Raw genomic sequence first — 17,912 nt, forward strand, 5'->3', positions numbered from 1 at the left:
ATAGACTGGTGTCTAGACCTTACCAATGAATCTTCTGTTTGTTGATTGTTGTCCTAGAGAAAGACTTAGAAATCATAAAAAAAATTCCCCAAGTTCTTGTACTCCGCACTCAACCCAAGTGTCATACTAGTGTCTTCTCAGTGAAATTAGCCAGACACGAAAGGCCAGATACCGCGGGATTCTACTTGTATGAGGTACGTACCCAGAGATAGAAAGTAGAAGGTTCTTATCAGGGGCTTCCCAACAGACTTTGTTTGGGAAGATGAAGATTTTGGAAATACTAGGTCTAACAATTAAGTTTGTGAACTTGCCACCACGTGCTTACATGGGCTGCACTGTGCAAACAGCTTGGTCAGGTTTCATAACGGGTACATCGGTGTCTCCCAGCTGTGCTCATGTTGACATGTGGCTGTGTCTCGCTGAGTGGCATTCATTCTAATTATTGTAGTTTTTGTGTGCCATCGTAGGAATGTCAGAGCTTAAATTAGAGCAATGAATAAACATTAAGTTTCTTTTTAAACTTGGCAAGAGTGGAAGTGAAATCAGGGATATGTTAGTCCAAGTTTATGGGGACAATGCCATGAAGGAAATGGCAGTGTACGAATGGATTAAACATGTTTCCGAGGGGAGAGAAAGCGTCGCTGATGAAGAGAGGTCTGAACAGCCAGGGACGAGTAGAACTGACAAAAAACATTGCAAGAATTTGTCAAATTGTACATTAAAATTATGTCTGGGAGGCTGCGAGGGAGTTTCTAGCCAATAACAAATAACTGTAGTGGAACACCCTCCCTACTCACCGGATCTGGTCCCCAATTACTCTTTTCTTTACCTGAAGGTAAAGGAAGACTTTTTTTTTTTTTTTTAGAGACAGAGTCTTGCTTTGTGGCCCTCAGTAGAGTGCTGTGGTGTCACAGCTCACAGCAATCTCTAGCTCTTGGGCTTAGGCAATTCTCTTGCCTCAGCTTCCCAAGTAGCTGGGACTACAGGCGCCCGGCTATGTTTTATTGCAGTTTGGCCAGGGCTGGGTTTGAACCCGCCACCCTCAGTATATGGGGCTGGCGCCCTACTCACTGAGCCACAGGCACTGCCTGAAAGGAAGACATTTTTATGACATTCAGGACATCAAGGGTAATGTGATAACAGCTTTGATGGCCCGTTCCAGAATGAGTTCCAAAATTGCTTTGAAGGGTGGACTGGGCGCTGGTGTCAGTGCAGAGCTTCCCAAGGGGAGGACTTCGAAGGTGACCTTAGTGATATTCAGCAATGAGGCTTGTAGCTCTTTTCCTAGGACGAGTTTGTGAACTTAATTGTCAGTCCTTGTAGTAGTGATGTTTACACAGCATGGTGAATGCCCTTAATACCATTGCATTATACACTTAAAAATGGCTGGAACAGTAAACGTTATTTATATTTTTGCATAATAAAAAATTTACATTAAGGAAGAGGCAACTGCAACTATCCAGGGGAGAGACTGGGAGGCTGGGACCAGGATGCTGGCAAAACACAGGAAGTGGTTGGAGTGGTGGATGAAGTCAGGTTCAGCTGTGTTTTTTTGGCAGCACAGACAGAATGTGCCCAGGAGTTGGGGGCAGAGTGTTGACAGAGAGGGGTGAAGTTCAAGTTCAAGGTTTTGGACTTGAACAGGAAGGAAGGATAAAAGGCCCTTTCACTGAGAAAAGTTAGGGTAGGAGCAGATAAGGAGTTGGGTGTTAAGTGTTAAGTTCACAATGTCAAGTTTAACATCTACATGGACGTGTCCAGTTGGCAGGTGGATAGCTGCATCCTGAGTAGAGGTTGGCTGGGGCATTATTTGGGGAGTAGTAACCTGTGTGTCCAGAGGACCTAGGGACAGTCCAGCTGTAGAGAGGACAGAGACTCAAATAGAGAGGGAAAGGTAACCAGGGGAGCGTGGTGCCACAACGTAAGGAGTGGCCTTGTGAGCAGTGCTGCAGGAAGACAGAGAGAGAATGATCATGCCAGCTGGGAGTCAGCTCATGTATTTCCCCACAAACACAGATCTCCCTCCTTCCCCACCCAAGAGGAAATATTTCAAAGGCCTTGGTGTGGTCGTGAAGGGAGGCATTCTGCCCAGGAATTCAGCTTCACCTAGGCTTTTCCTGGGCTGGTCATCCGCGGAGCTGCAGGTGGCTAGCAGGTGGAACTGGTTCTCCAGGCAAGGATGGTGATGAGCCAGTCTCCTACGTGTTTGAATGGTGTGAGCCCAGAACATGTCATACATGGGCACAATCGGAGATCGCTGGTGTCATTTTCTGTTCCCAGATACTTTCTTCAACCCTGTGTATGGATCTCCTTTGCAGGGGGAGGCTTCTCTTCTGGAAGTCTAGAGCCCACAGGCCACACCAAAAGAGTCAGCAGCACCTGGCTCACTCTTGTCCACCAGTTCGGTCGTTGATCAAAGGAGGTTAAAGACAAGGATCTGTGACATTGAGCAGTGGTTTCTCCTGAACAACTGGTCTGTCCCACCGTGCCCAGCCTGGTCTTGTGTGTGGCTCATGGTGGTGGCACCTCCTTGGTGTGACTTCATGGGTCTGTCTGCGGCATTCCTCCCACCCCCACCTTCCCCAGTACCTCCTCTTTCTCTGACTTCTGCAATTCCAGTTAGAGCACATTCCTTTTCCTTAAGGCTTTGGTTGACCTGCAAGACCAGGTGCCACCCAGAGTAGTACAACCCACAGCATTCTTCCTCCAAGCCTGTGCTCGAGGGGGGCACAGGGCTGGGCTGGAGTCTGCTGGAAGGAGAGGGTGAGGCAGGCCGAGACTAGGGATAGCAGCTGAAGATACTGACAGTCACTTTATCCACTTTACAGTTTGGCCCTGGGAGGGTCCAGGTCTGGGCCAGACATGGAAAAGAGGGTGACCAGGAACAGTAGCACACGAGAACTACATACCTCTTCTTTGACTCATGCTGAGGATCACCTTGCTTTAAGTACAAGATCAAAGTAAGACTTAAAGACCTTGCTTTAAATACAAGATCAAAGTAAGACTTACTTACATATGGAGACTAAAACAGTCAAGTTCACAAAAGCAGAAGCAAAGACCAGAATGGTGGAGGGAGTAAATAGGGAGGTGATAGTTAAATGGGACAAAGTTTCAGTTGTGTGAGATAAATAAGTTCTATAGATTTCCTATACAGCATAGTGCCTAGAGCTAGCCATATTATAGCATATACTTAAAATTTGTGAATTTTGTATACCATAGGGTAGACCTTAGGTTGTGTTCTCAATACACACACACACATAACACTAAAAGGATTAGGAGGCAACTAAAGTTGATGGTGATGGCTTCACCAGTGTATTCTTATCCCCCAAGTCATCGAGACATTAAATACGTCTCGTGCCAATCATACCTCCATAAAGTGGTTTTTAAAAAAAGATCAGGGCATAGTGGCTCACACCTGTAGTCTCAGCACTTTGAAAGGCTGAGTTGGGAGGATTATTTGAGGCCAGGAGTTGGAGAACCGCCTGAGCAACATAGTGACACTCTGACGCTACAAAAAAATACAAAAATAAAAAAATAAGACAGGTATGGAGCATCTGTAGTCCCAAATACTCAGGAGGCTGAAGCAGAAGGATTGCCTGAGTCCAGATGTTGAGGCTGCCGTGAGCTGTGATTGCACCACTGCACTCCAGCCTGGGTGACAGAGCTGTGGTGAACCCAACGCCCACCTCTAGCTTGTTCAATTACAAAAGAGGAAGAACCCAGGGGCACGACCACACTGGCTCTGTACCCTTCAGGTCGCCCACTTCCATGATGTAGCTTTGTTACCATGTTCGGCTCCAGGACCGTATTGTTTTCTTTTCTTTTGAAGACATTCAAAGTGCTTTGATGAGCTGGTGTTTATATTTCATGTTCTTTCATGCCAAATGAGCACTTTGTATTACTCAGAATTATGAAAGCGTTTGGTGTTTTCCAAGCTCAATGGCTTCAGAGCCCACCCGAGAAGGGCTCAGAATAAGTTGTGAAGCCGATTTCTGGCCATTTGGCAATAGAAGTAGAATTTCCACAGCTGACCCCCTCCCTACACTGACCACAACCTTAAATTGACCTAATTTTCATAGACCAGACATGCACCACCTGTACATGTCAGCACAGTAGGCCTAGTTCCTTCTGTTGACCAGATTCATATGTTGACTGGTTTGTTACAGTCCCTTTGGGTGGTCAACTCACAGAGGTCCTACTGTATTTAAAATTTATTAGACGTGCCATTGAAAATAAATTTCTCATAATTTTTTAAAATTTTTTTTTGGTAAATGACATAATCCACTTTCTGCAATCAGTATAATAATTGCCTCCATTCTATTAATAGAAAATTCAAGTGTTGTGAATTGAGATTTTATGTCGGCCTCTTTTAGAGTAAGCCACGCCTATCACATAAACTCTTGCTTGCCTTATATGGGCGTCCACGTGGTTTTCCTGTCTCTTCCTTTGATTCCTTTTCCTTGGACACTTTTATTTTAATTGGACTGTGACTTATACAATAAATCCAGTGCTTTAGAAGTCAAACTGAGATATTCAGGGGCAGTCCCAAGAAACCCAGGTTTGGCAGCCACCCCAGCTGCAGGGGAAGCCTTGCGCTTCCTCAACCAGTCCAACTGGCCAGAGTAATTATAGTTACAGGTGCCTGTTAATGCCCCTGGCGCAGTGAGGACAGGTTGAGCAGCCCCAAATTTTGTTTTCAGCCCAGAGCAAATGAAGCATCTTCAGTTCACAGCCTCACCTTGCAGATCACTCAGAAACCACTTCCCTAGAGATGTTTAAAAATAGACCTTGCACAGGCCCCTGAGGCCTCCGGGACTTTGGGTGGGTCCTGCCTGGGGGGCAGAGGCAAAGAACAGGGGGCTTTTCCACCCTGGAGGCCCAGGACCTGGAGTTCTCCAGTCCCGATTGCATCAGGAGGACCTGCGGGCAGCTGGAGCCACCTAGTCCGGAAAGACTTGGCAGGGCAGAAGCCGTGACTCATAAGATCAGGCAGGTGCTAGGCAGCTGCCTTCTCCAGTAAATGCCACCTCTTCTCTCTCCTCCAAGAGGGAGCCGTCAGCACCCACGTTTCACAGGCATCAGGCGCCCACAGATGGGGCGCCAGCAGATCCAGCTTGGAAGTGGCTGGGTGAGGCCACCCCAGGGGCCCTGGGCCCAGCCCTCCCCAGAGCCGTCCAGCTGGCCCTCAAAGCCCTACTTCTGGTCAAGCAGGTGTGGGATCTAAAAGCAGACTCCTCCTTTCTTGTTCCAGCACACTGTGGTGCAGGGCCTCTGCTCTGGCTCTCCACAGCCACACGATTCTGGGTCACAGAGCAGAGGGGCTTTCAGCGCTGGAGGGTTCCAAAGTGAGGTGGCACTTCTACACGAACACGACAGAGGGCTTATCAGGCACTCCCATGCAGGATCCAGAGACAGTTGGGACCCTGGGGGTCCTGAGCTCTCTACACCCTCAGCCCAGCACGTCTCACTTCCTATCCTCTCCCTTTCAGGGTCTTCTCCCCATGTTTCCAGGGGTCCCCAACAGGGGCAGGGACCGCTCTGCCAGCAGCAAGTTCAAGTTGAAAGGGGAACCGAAGCTCACATTCTTACTGCAGAGGTGGTATCATTTCTGCTTTTATGTGCGTTGCCACCCACCTATGCATTTACTTAACGCCTACTGTGTATACAACCCGCTCTGCCTGGGCTGGTGGCTGGGTGACGTCTTGATGTCTACACCTCTCCCAGTGTCTGTGTGTGTGTGTGAGAGAGAGAGAGATGGAACGAGATGTGAATTTAATGCCATTTTAATATGGTTTTAGAGGCAGGGTCCCACCTATAAGTAGCATTGACTCAGGTCAAGTACCACTGGCCCTCCATCCCTTTGTTGGACAGTTGAAGTTGAAGGTCAGCGTAGACACCAATGCCTCTTTCTTTTTTATTTTTTCTTTTTCTTGAGACAGAGTCTCCACTTGTCACCCTAGGTAGAGTGCTATAGCATCATAGCTCACATTGAGCTATGTGAGCTAGCCTCAAACTCTTGGGCTCAAGCGATGCTCTTGTTTCAGCCAAGTAGCTGGGACTATACCTACAACAACTGGCTAGTTTTTTTATTTTTAGTAGCAACGGGTCTTGATTTGCTCAGGCTGGTCTCAAACTCCTGAGCTCAAGTAATCTTCCGTCCTTGGCTTCCCAGAGTTCTAGGATTACAGGCGTGAGCCACTGTGCTTGGCTTACTATTTTTTTTTTTTTTTCAGACAGAGTCTCACTCTGTCGCCCTGGGTAGGGTACCATGGCACGTCATAACTCATAGCAACCTCAAACTCTTGGGCTTAAGCAATTCTCCTGCCTCAGCCTCTCCAGTAGCTGGAACTACAGGTGCCTGCCATGACACCTGGCTAGCTTTTCTATTTTTTAATAAAGATAGGGTCTCGCTTTTGCTCAGGCTGGTCTCAAACTCCTGAGCTCAAGTGATCCTCCTGCCTGGGCCTCAAAGAGTGCTAGGATTACAAGTGTCAGCAACTGAGCCTGGCGACCAAGCCCTCTTTAAAGGGAAGAAGCCCCAACCAACACAGCACGGCTGGAAGTCGCAGTGGAACGCAGTGGTGCAATGTGGTTCTTTTAGGGTTGTACAATTTACCTACATAGATCCATCTCTCTTGTATATATGGCCCGAGCTCCAGGGGAGTCTTTCTCAGCAGCAATGAACAAGTGCTGCCTCCCTGATGAGTCCCTTGTCCCCAGAGTGGGGCTACGGTTTGCTCTGTTCCCAGGGCGTCTGTCTGGCTCTCTACAGCCATGTGATTCTGTCCCAGGAGCAGTGCTCTCCCATTTGTACGTGACTTAGAACGAGTAACTCTGTCTCCTGCTGTCCTCGATCTGGTAGGCTAGACGCCCCCATGGGCTTCCTGCCCTACATGTAAGCACGTTCCTCCATGCTCTCCACAGTGCCTCAAGCTTAAATAGTACCCTTTGTGAAGAATGTAAATGCTAGCGTGAGTTAGCACAGAGACAGATTGTGCGTTATAAGTAGTGATTATGCCACTTTCTCAGAAATGCCCGCGCAGCGATTAGTACCACATATGTGTTACGTGGGGGCGGCTTACATCTCCTTGGAAGAGAGATGCTTCAAGGGAAGCTTGCACTGGTTTTAAAACAAGACCAATTTCATGTCTCAGGGCCCATTCTGTCACCAGGAAGTCAAAGTTATTGCCACATAGATGGAATCATTTAACCATGAAGTCATGGGCAGACACTTTTTCTGTCTTTAGATGAAAAAAGAAGAGTCACCCGAAGTGCTGTGACTTCTTTGTGGGGAGGGCAGAATTTCCTGGGGCGTGTTACCCTCAGCTGAGGCCAGAGAGAGACAGATCTTTCTGGAAGGGGGGCTTCTGTGCCCAACTATCCCTGCTGGGATCAGCAGAGCTGGCTGCATTTTTTTGCAAGTCCCACCCTACGCCTGTAATCCCAGCACTCTGGGAGGCTGAGGCAGGTGGATTCCTCAAACTCAGGAGTTCGAGACCAGCCTGAGAAAGAGTGAGACCCCCCCATCTCTAAAAATAGCCGGTGGGGGGGTTGTGGCTGATGCCTGTCGTCCCAGCAACTCAGGAGGCTAAGGCAAGAGAATCACTTGAGTCCAAAAATTTGAGGTTGTTGTGAGCTGTGATACTGTGGCACTCAACCCCAGGGTGACTGATTTGGACTCTGTCTCAAAAAAAAAAAAAAAAAAAAAAAAGGAAGTCTCACCCTAGCTGGAATTCCATTTCCAATGGCGTCATCCCTTCATTCAGCAATAAAATACCTCAGAGTCACATGTGACAACTGTCCCCACAGTATTTCTTCTCTCTGCTCTTTATTTAGCCTGTCTGCCCTTCAGAAGTTCATGGGCTGCCGGGACAGGCATGTAAATACAGGGCAGTGAGGTCTGTGGTGGAAGGCAAGTGGGGGTGCTGGGAGGGCTGCAGGAAGACCCCCTAGACCCCGCATGAGGAGTCTGCCCTAGCACTGCATGACCTCTGACGAGGTGGGTCAGTCTTTTTGTTGTTGTTGTTGCAGTTTGCCTGGGGCCAGGTCTGAACCCACCACCCTCGGTATATGGGGCTGGCGCCCGACTCACTGAGCCGCAGGCATCACCCAAGGTGGGTCAGTCTTTTTGAATCTAGGGTTAGACTTAGGAAGCCACTTTGTTTGCAGACATCCATGCCACATTCTCCAGTATCCGTTTTGTCAGTGTTCAACAGAGGTCATGAACTTGTTCTCTTTGCCTTAGTTCTCAAGGGGCTCAGAACTTAGAGATGCAGGGTGCTGTTTGGGAGTGTGGGGGATACTTAATGACAGTAGTGACAGCTAGGTAGGCTCCAGACCATGATAATTAAAAGAGAAAGGATGCTGGGACTGTGCTAGGTATATCTAGAATGGAGGTCTGTGATGCTGGAGGGTGAAGAAATAACAGTTCTGGCAGAGGGAACCAAAAACACAGAAACTTAGAAGTGGGGAAGAATAAGTGGAGAAGATCATGGCTCACCAGCGTTGCTGGAGTCCCGAGTGAGGACAGGGGTCGAGAGGAAGCCAGGGACACGGCCAGACCAGCACTTGCAGGGGTCATAGGCTGCGGGAAAGGGTTTGAGTGTTATTCTCAGTGCTGGGGGAGTCCCTGAGGGACCTCGAGCAAGGCGATGATACAGTCCCATTCACTCCTCCAGAAGTCATTCATTTTGAGTAGGGAATGGTCTGGCAGTGGCTGTGCGCTCAGAAGAAAGGAGAGTCTCCCTAGGAGGCTGGGCCGTGGTAGCTGCGGTGGGTATGGAGGGGAACTGTCAGCTGTGAGAGAAGATGTAGGAGCTGGGAGAAAGAGAAGGATTGGAGCTGGATCCTGGGCTCTGGCTCGACGAGCAGATGGATGTTGCTGCCGTTCATAGAGATGGTGATGACTGGGAGGAGGGTGGGAAGATCATTCAATTTCAGGAATTCCAAGACTTCCTGGAGGCCATGTCCGGTGAGCAGTCGGGTCTCACACTCGGAGGGTCAGAAGAAACCCCAGTATTGCAAGGTACGTGGGGAAAGATCCCAGGGAAAGGAGATACGTGAATGAATGCAGAGGTCACCGTATCATCCTGCTTGGACAGTTGTTTGGCTAGAGGACTTGAGTGAGGCAGGCATTTTTAATTATTCAGCAAGATTTGGGGCTGAAGGATACAAACAGCTTCCTTTGGAAAATTCTGTCTAGCAAGCTTAGCATTATATGGGATTACTGCACGGTTTTATTCTAGAGAAATTTTCATAACTTCCAGGATACTTTTTTTCTTCTCTAAACAATAATTAGCTGTCAATCATTTTCTCATTGAGGGTGAAGGATACAGAAAAACTGTAATTCATTACAATTACTGGAAAATGACCCTTTAATTAATGTGCATATGGGGCACAAAGCTTTTTAAAGACACCGTGTTCCTTTACAACATGGGCAGCTGTGTTTTAGAGCTTGATTGTTTTCACCCAGCCAAAGAATCCCCATGGGGACCCACGATTCATCCCAACCTCTGCTTCCCTGCACTTTCCACAGCGGAGCCACTTCCTGCAATGCTGCTGACTGCTGGATCCCATTCATCCCCATAAAAGGAGCGGCCAATATTTAAAGTTCATTTCAGGAAGGTTTCATAATAAGAACTGGGGAAAATAGCATAATCTCATTTTAAAACATTTCCTTCCTCTGTTCTGCTGATAGAATCAAACAATCCAGAGTTCCATCTGCCCTGTGGTGGGTCCAGATTGTATGACAGGGTTTGGAAGTTATTTGTTGCCTTTGTTTCAGGGCACCTCTGGGGGGCATTCCCTCCCCTCCTTGATATGTGCAAACTGTACCATTTGATCCCGGAGTTTGCAATTTCAGGAGCAAAAGAATGAGCAGCATTGTAGGAAAATGTCACTCTGCCCCAGTGATCAGTTCCCTAGGACTGGGGAGGGAAGTTCAGCTCTCAGTGGCAGAGGACATTTTTGCTTCAAGGGACACTTTCAAAGTTAATAGGGAAGCACACACATGCAAAAATGAAACAAAAACCATAATACAAATCTAAATGTGCATCTGTAAGTGACATGCCCACAGGTGCCACGGTTTGCCAGCCTCTCCCCCCTGGGCCACTGAACAACATGGCACCAAGGGGCCTCCTTTGCAGAGGGACGGTTCTCTGAGCTCTGTCTTGGAGGAAGGTGGGAAGGTGTTGCCCTCCATAGTTGTCCCTCATTGCTCCTTTCCTGGGTTTTTTACAAGCCCGCTCCCTCCTCTCCAGCTTCCAGTTTGAGGCTTGGCAGATTTTTTTTTTCTGTAAATGGCCAGATTGTAAATATTTTAGACTCAGTGAACCACACAGTCTCTTTTACGATGACTCAACTCTGTCTCGTAGCCTGAAAGAAGCCACAGGCAATATGGAAACGACTGAGGGGTGACTGCCACTCCAACAAAACTATTTATGGATGCGAAAATTTGAATTTCAAACATCTTTCTCATGTCATGAAATAGCGTTCTTCTTTTGAATTTTTTTCCGATCATTTAAAGATAAAAAAGTGTTTTCAGCCCACGCGTTACACAAAAACCAGGCAGCAGGAGGGACAGATCTGGCTGTGGTTTGCCGACTGTTCTTCCAGTCCGTGGTTTTGCTGCAAATCTTTCCTCTGGTGGCTGTGGTCACTTGGCTACCTCCTTGCCACCCGGATCAAAATCCCTTCTCCACCAAAGCAAGGATGTGAGTAAGACTTTGTCAGATTGCAGTCGAAAGGTGGAAGAATTCTTTTTATTTCTGTTTTTTGTTGTTGTTGTTGTTCTTCTTTTTTACTGATTTCCTCACTGCTTCTTCCTCTCTACCCTGATAGATGGTGATGTTCTGAGGTTCCCTTCTTCCCGTGAACTCTAAATACCGTATTTTCAGCTCGGCACCTGTGGCTCAAGCGGCTAAGGCGCCAGCCACATACACCTGAGCTGGCAGGTTTGAATCCAGCTCCGGCCCGCCAAACAACAATGACCTGCAACCAAAAAATAGCTGGGCGTTGTGGTGGGTGCCTATAACCCCAGCTACTTGGGAGGCGGAGGCAGGAGAATCGCTTGAGCCCAGGAATTGGAGGTTGCTGTGAGCTGTGATGCCACAGCACTCTACCCAGGGTAACAGCTTTGAGGCTCTGTCTCAAAATAACTAAATAACTAAATAAATAAGTACCATATTTTCCCAGTGTATAATGTGCTCCCATGTATAAATGAACACCCATCTTTTTTTTTGTCCAAAGTTTCAGGGAAGGAATATTTTGTTAAATTTTTTAATTCGAATTTTTACTTGTTTATATTTAGATATTTGTTTTAGTATTATAAAGGAATTTTAGCACTTTTTAACATATTATAGTACAAGAAAGAGTTACACTCTTAATGCATAAGCATAAATTCCATATTTTATAGAATTAAAAACATTTTTTTTTTTTTTTTGTAGAGACAGAGTCTCACTTTATGACCCTTGGTAGAGTGCTGTGGCCTCACACAGCTCACAGAAACCTCCAACTCCTGGGCTTAAGCGATTCTCTTGCCTCAGCCTCCCGAGTAGCTGGGACTACAGGCGCCCACCACAACGCCCAGCTATTTTTTGGTTGCAGTTTGGCCGGGGCTGGGTTTGAACCCGCCACCCTCGGTATATGGGGCCGGCGCCTTACCGATTGAGCCACAGGCACCGCCCTAAAAACATTTTTATAGATACAGAATTAGTTCCACCCACGTATAATGTGCATTCTTATTTTTTCCCTCAAAAATTTGTACAAAAGTTCAGGCATGATGACTCAAACCTGCAATCCTAGCACTCTGGGAGGAAGGCTGAGGTGGTGGATCACCCAAGCTTAAGAGTTTGAGACCAGGCTCAAGCAGCTAAGACGCCAGCCACATACACCTGAGCTGGCGGGTTCGAATCCAGCCTGGGCCTGCCAAACAACAATGACGGCTGCAACCAAAAAAAAAAAAAAAAAAAAAAGTAGCCAGACATTGTGGCAGGGGCCTGTAGTCCCAGCTACTTGGGAGGCAGAGGCAGGAGAATTGCTTAAGCCCAGGAGTTGGAGGTTGCTGTGAGCTGTGATGCCACCGCACTCTACCCAGGGTGACAGCTTGAGGCTCTGTCTCAAAAAAAAAAAAAAAGAGATTGAGACCAGCCTGAGCAAGAGCAAGACCCTGTCTCTACTAAAATTAGAAAACTTAGCTGAGCAGTGTGGTGAGTCCTTGTAGTCTTAGCTACTCAGGAGGCTGAGGCTCAAGAGGATCTCTTGAGCCCCAAGAGCTGGAGATTGCTGTGACACCACAGCACTCTAGCCATTTGCTGTGAGCTGTGACACCACAGCACTCTAGCCAGGGCAACAGAGTGAGACTCTGTCTCAAAAAAACAAAACAAACAAACAAAAAAAAAAACTTTGTGCAAAAAAGGACACATTACACACACCAAAACCCAGTCCTTTGCCAAGGTTCTTCCTCGTATCTCATGGTTTCAGCTGCCTCCACATCTCCTGTCCTTGGTGGTTAGAGGCAAACAAATTGATCAGTGGGACACAAGTTTCTCAGGTTTGCAGTAAAATGAGAGATATGGAGATGAGGGAGGGGGTCATTCATAAGCCTAAGGCTGTTGGATGTAAACATCTTTCTCCTAGGATGATGGCTGTGATAGTTTAGGGAATTACAATGTCTGCTCCTTTGTGAAATGGTGGTGATAGTAGATGGTAGTATTTAACGTACAAAAAAATTAAACATGCAAAGTGCCCTTTTATGGGAATAATATTGCTATTAATAAATTTTGAAATCCGAAAGACTGAGAACATTATAGCTATAATTGTGACTCCCAAATATATATGCATGTTTTTTTTTCTTTAACTAGTTTATTTATTTTCTTAAGACAGAGTCGCACTATGTCGCCCTGGGTAGAGTGCCGTGGCGTCACAGCTCACAGCAACCTCAAACTCTTGGGCTTAAGCAATTCTCCTGCCTCAGCCTCCCAGGTAGCTGGGACTACAGGTGCCTGCTAATATGCCTGGCTATTTTTGTTGCAGTTGTCATTGCTGTCTAGCTGGCCTGGGCCGGGTTTGAACCTGCCACCCTTGGTGTATGTGGCTGGCTACGGGCACATAGCCAGCCACAGTGCTACGGGCACTGACTTTTTTTTTTTTTTTTTGACAGCATCTCAAGTTATAGCCCTAGGTAGAGTGCCATGGTGACATCATAGCTCACAGCAACCTCCAACTCTTGGGCTCAAGCAATCCTCTTGCCTTAGTTTTTTTGTACTTTTAATAGAGACGGGGTCTTGCTCTGGCTCAGGCTGCTTTTGAATTCCTGAGCTCTAGCAATCCACCTGCCTCTGCCTCCCAGATAGTTAGGATTACAGGTGTGAGGCATCGCGCCGGGCCTCCAGGTCTGTATTTTGGACCCAAACTTCTGGGCCCCAGACCCATAAATCAGAGCCCCCTGCTGGGCTCTACCTGGATGTGCTTGCTATGCGAACCTCCCATTCGACTTGTCTAACTTGTACTTTGTCTTCCCTGTCTTCTGCCTTCCTACTTCTCTCTGAAATAAACCCAGATTTCCCTCCTCTTCCTGAGCCCCCTGTCCTGGTCAGGATCATTGCTCTGTACTTTATTACTTGGGCAGAACTGTGACGTTCCATTCCACCCCTCCTTTCTCTCTGCAGGTCTGAGCAGTTGGTGAGTCCTGTTGATCAGACCTTGGATATGCCTCTTGAATCTCCACCACCTCTTCTGATTTGGGGTTCTAAGAATTTCTTCCCAAGGGCTCTCTGTCCTATGGGCATTCTCTCCAGCAGCCAACCCACTGCCACCTGCTCAAAGAAACCATCGCGTTCTCCTCCTTAGCGGTATGTAGGGTCCTTGCCCTGTTATTACAGACCGTCTGTGATCTGTCCCAGTCACCTTGCCCTTGCCATGCTCAATTTATGTCCCTTTCCCCTTGGCATTACCTATGCTCTAGTCAAGATGATTAAGTCACTGAATGTCCTTGACTTTCATCTTTACTTTTTTGCTAATGACATTCCTTTCATTTGGAATGCCCTTTGTTCCTCCCCAAATAACTAAACCCTGCTTTATCTATATGACTTAACTTAAATGTTGCTTCTTCTCTTCAGGGTTCATTGGATTTGCCCATTCCTATCTCTCCCCCACACAGCAATCAAAGCAATTTCCTGGCCAAGTGCAGTGGCTCATACCTATAATCCCAGTGCTTTGTGAAGCCAAAGTGGGAGGACCCCTTGAGGCCAGGAGTTTGAGACAAGCCTGGGAAACACAGTGAGACCTTATGTATACACAAAATAGAAAAATCAGCTGAGTGTGGTGGTGCATGCCTGTAGTTCCAGCTGCTCAGGCGGCTGAGGCAGGAGGATTACATGAGTCTGGAAGGTCAAGGCTGCAGTGAGCTATGATCTCACTACTGCAGTCCAGTCTGGATGACAGAGCAAGACCCAGTCTCTAAGAAAGGAAGCCTGACCCACTGTGCCTTCACCCCATGACTAGACCAAGTCTCTCTAAACTTCTTTTGTATATTCCTGTAACTATAATATAAACATTTATTTGTGACATTACTCTTTTAAAGCCTATGTCTCTCCCTAGACCATAAGCTTGCTGAAGGCAGGGATCTTGACTGTCTTGAGCACCACTATACTCTCAGCACACAGCCCAGAGCCCCAAACGGAGGGACAGATGAGTGAACAGCTCTCTCTACTTTTGGCTAGAATTACCCTGAAGTAATTATGTTCCGCAGAAGACCAAAAAAAAAACAAAACAAAACAAAAAAAAAGGTAAAGAGAAACTGTCCGGGTAAAGAAAAACCTGCCTGCCTTAATCTGTGTTAAGAAATGTAAATCCTGAAGAAAAAAGTGGTTTTTCCTTTTTCTTTCTAGTTAGAAAAATCATAGTTTCTCTATTATGGCCAAGAGAATATTTCAATCTAATTAAGGTGACAAGGTGTTTCCGGTTGGGTGACTTTGCTTGTCGTGGTTTTTAAAGTGTGTGCCTAGCCGGATGATAATAAACCAGCACCAGGGCAGATGAGATCCTGGTTTTGTTTCTTCATTTTTATGTTTTATCTGTCTCTCCCTCTCCATAATGATTTCCATTGGGTGGTAAACATGATTTATCGCTTGTGTTTTTAGGTTAAAATGCACAGATCCCCGCCCTGTACAATGCCCTGTTGTTTTCGCTTTTCAGAGACTTGCCATGAAGCAGATTGCCTTCCAGCATGGAGGCCTCCTGGGGTTCTGGGGAAAACGAAGCTGAACTTACTGCTGCCAGGATCCCCACGGGTGGGTCGCCCATTGCTCTGAAAGACCTTGGAGTTCCCTCCGTCCTTCTCTGCCTCTTCCCTTCTTCTTTATTCTACCCATTGACTTAACTGTTTTCCATCAGAGGCTTGTTTATTTATTTATTTAGAGACAGAACCTCAAACTGTAACCCTGGGTGTAGCATCACAGCAACCTCCAACTCCTGGGCTTAAGCGAGTCTCTTGCCTCAGCTTGCCAAGTAGCTGGGAGTACAGGTGCCTGCCACAATGCCCGGCTATTTTTTGGTTGTCGTTGTCATTGTTATTTGGCAGGCCCTGGGCTGCATTCAAACCCACCAGCTCTGATGTATGTGGCTGGTGCCTTAGCCTTTTGAGCTACAGATGCCAAGCCTGCATTAGAGGTTTGGAATGGAATATTTCTTTCTTTCTTTTCTTTTTTTATTTTGAGACAGAGTCTCACTTTGTCACCCTTGGTAGAGTGCCATGGCATCATAGTTCACAGCAACCTCAAACTCCTGGGCCTAAGCAATTCTCTTGCCTTAGCCTTCCCAGTAGCTGGGAGTACAGGCACCTGCCACAACACCCAGCTATTTTTAGAGACAGAATCTCACTCTGGCTGAGGCTGGTCTATAACCTATGAACTCAGGCAATCCACGTAGCTTGGTGTCCCAAGCGCTGGGATTACAGGCGTGAGCCGCCATGCCCAGCACCTCCACTATCTTTAGTACCAGCTCTCTTACCTCTTTTAAGTCTTTCTTCAAGTGTTCCCTCTCCATGAAGCCTGCCTGATTAAACTATTTAAAATTGCAATCCCCACTGGGCGAGGTGGCTCACACCTCTAATCCCAACATTCTGGTGGCGGCCATAGCTCAGTGGGTAGGGCGCCAGCTACATATACAGAGGCTGGCGGGTTCGAACCTGGCCTGGGCCAGCTGAACAACAAGTGCAACAAAAAAATAGCTGGGCATTGTGGCTGGTGCATGTAATCCCAGCTACCCAGGAGGCTGAGGCAAGAGAATCGCTTAAGCCCAGGAGTTTGAGGTTACTGTGAGCTGTGACGCCACGGGCACTCTCTACCGAGGACGACATAATGAGACTCTGTCTCAAAAAAAAAAAAAAGACTCTGGATGGAACATGGACAGGTCAAATTTAGACAAGCAAAGACCACAGGGAAGAGTATTTCTGGGCAGAAGTGCAAAAGAAAAATCAAGCACTAGTGGGATGGCCAGCCCAGGGGTCACAGAGAAGTAGCGGAGGGAGGGTCTGGATGCTGCTGGAAAGCCAGGCAGGGGAGTGTGGACTTTCTGTGTGAGCCAGGAGGAGATCTGGTAGGGGAGGGGCAAGATAAAAGCTTTGTTTTGGGAGAGTCACTTGACTGCTATAATTAGAGTGGGCAGCACAGGGGAGTCAGAACAAGTCAGAGGAACCTGCTGGGAAGCTGTTAGAAGCCGAGAAGGTCTGAACAAGGTGTTTATAAAGAATGATGCAAAGAAGCAACAGGATTTTACCCAATTTTTTATTATGAAAAACTTCAAACACAGAAATATATAATAATGTATCACAATACATACACATATGTGTGGTTATGTCTCTTATCTATATTCAATGCTAAAACAATAAATTTTTGCTTGGGTTTTATTTCATTTACCAGGAACTTACAAATGGGAGGTCACCGTTGGTACATTGTAAGTATGTACTGAACATGTTTTTCCAGTTGTTACAAGAAGACATAAAATTTAACATCTGCTCATATTTTCTTATTATAATTTTTCTTCTTTTTTTTTTTTTCTTTTTCAGTTTAGGCCAGGGCTGGGCTTGAACCCGCCATCCCTAGTATATGGGGCCAGTGCCCTACTCCTTGAGCCACAGGCACCGCCCCTTAATTTTTCTTTTTTGTGAGACAGAGTCTCACTATGTCGCCCTCGATCGAGCGCTGTGGCATCACAACTCACAGCAACCTCAACTCTTGGGCTTAAGTGATTCTCTTGCCTCAGCCTCCCAAGTAGCTGGAATTAGAGGTGCCCACCACAATGCCTGGCTATTTGTTTTGTTGCTGTTGCAGTTGTCATTTTTGTTTTTGCTGGCCCAGGCTGGGTTTGAACCCACCAGCTTTGGTGTAAGTGGCTGATGCCCTACCCGCTGAGCTACCAGTGCTGCCCTCTTATTATAATTTCAATAAAATCAAGACCATAATACCATTTTAAGTGTACTTGGTCCCTGAATATGAACCACTGTACGAAGTCCCCCTTCATTAAATTAATGAGCGTGATGGTGTTTGGCCTGTGCACCTGTGTCTGTGATCTTTCCCAGCAAAATATTTTTTAAACGTTCTTATTAGCTGGACCAAGATGAAGAATATTATTTTGGTTCTCTCTAAAGAAAATAAAAGTTCCTGTGGTCGATATTTCATGCCAGGCATTCTCTGGGGATGAAGGGCTTTTTTGGGCTTTACCATTTGAACCTCTTATCTGGGGGGAAAAAAAGAGGAAACAGTAAAGTATGAAGGTGAAACTTCTGAGAAAAATACTTAACCTGACATGCCATTATTTCTTATTTCCAGGTTTCTTCTCCCGAGCCCCCTTATTTATTTTTGTTTGTTTTTTTCAGTCTGACCCCATGTTATTTTCTGTGTCTGTGAGTTCTT

The 17,912-nt window shown here is 46.7% G+C and overlaps 1 pseudogene; it reads left to right on the forward strand.

The window, feature by feature from the left end:
• Positions 1-8,871: 8,871 nt before the first annotated feature.
• LOC128572631 (proteasome subunit alpha type-3-like) overlaps positions 8,872-17,912 on the forward strand; it is a 33,730-nt pseudogene continuing 24,689 nt past the window's right edge.

Source organism: Nycticebus coucang, chromosome 20, assembly GCF_027406575.1.
Source record: "Nycticebus coucang isolate mNycCou1 chromosome 20, mNycCou1.pri, whole genome shotgun sequence".
In the NCBI taxonomy this organism is placed as follows: domain Eukaryota; kingdom Metazoa; phylum Chordata; class Mammalia; order Primates; family Lorisidae; genus Nycticebus; species Nycticebus coucang.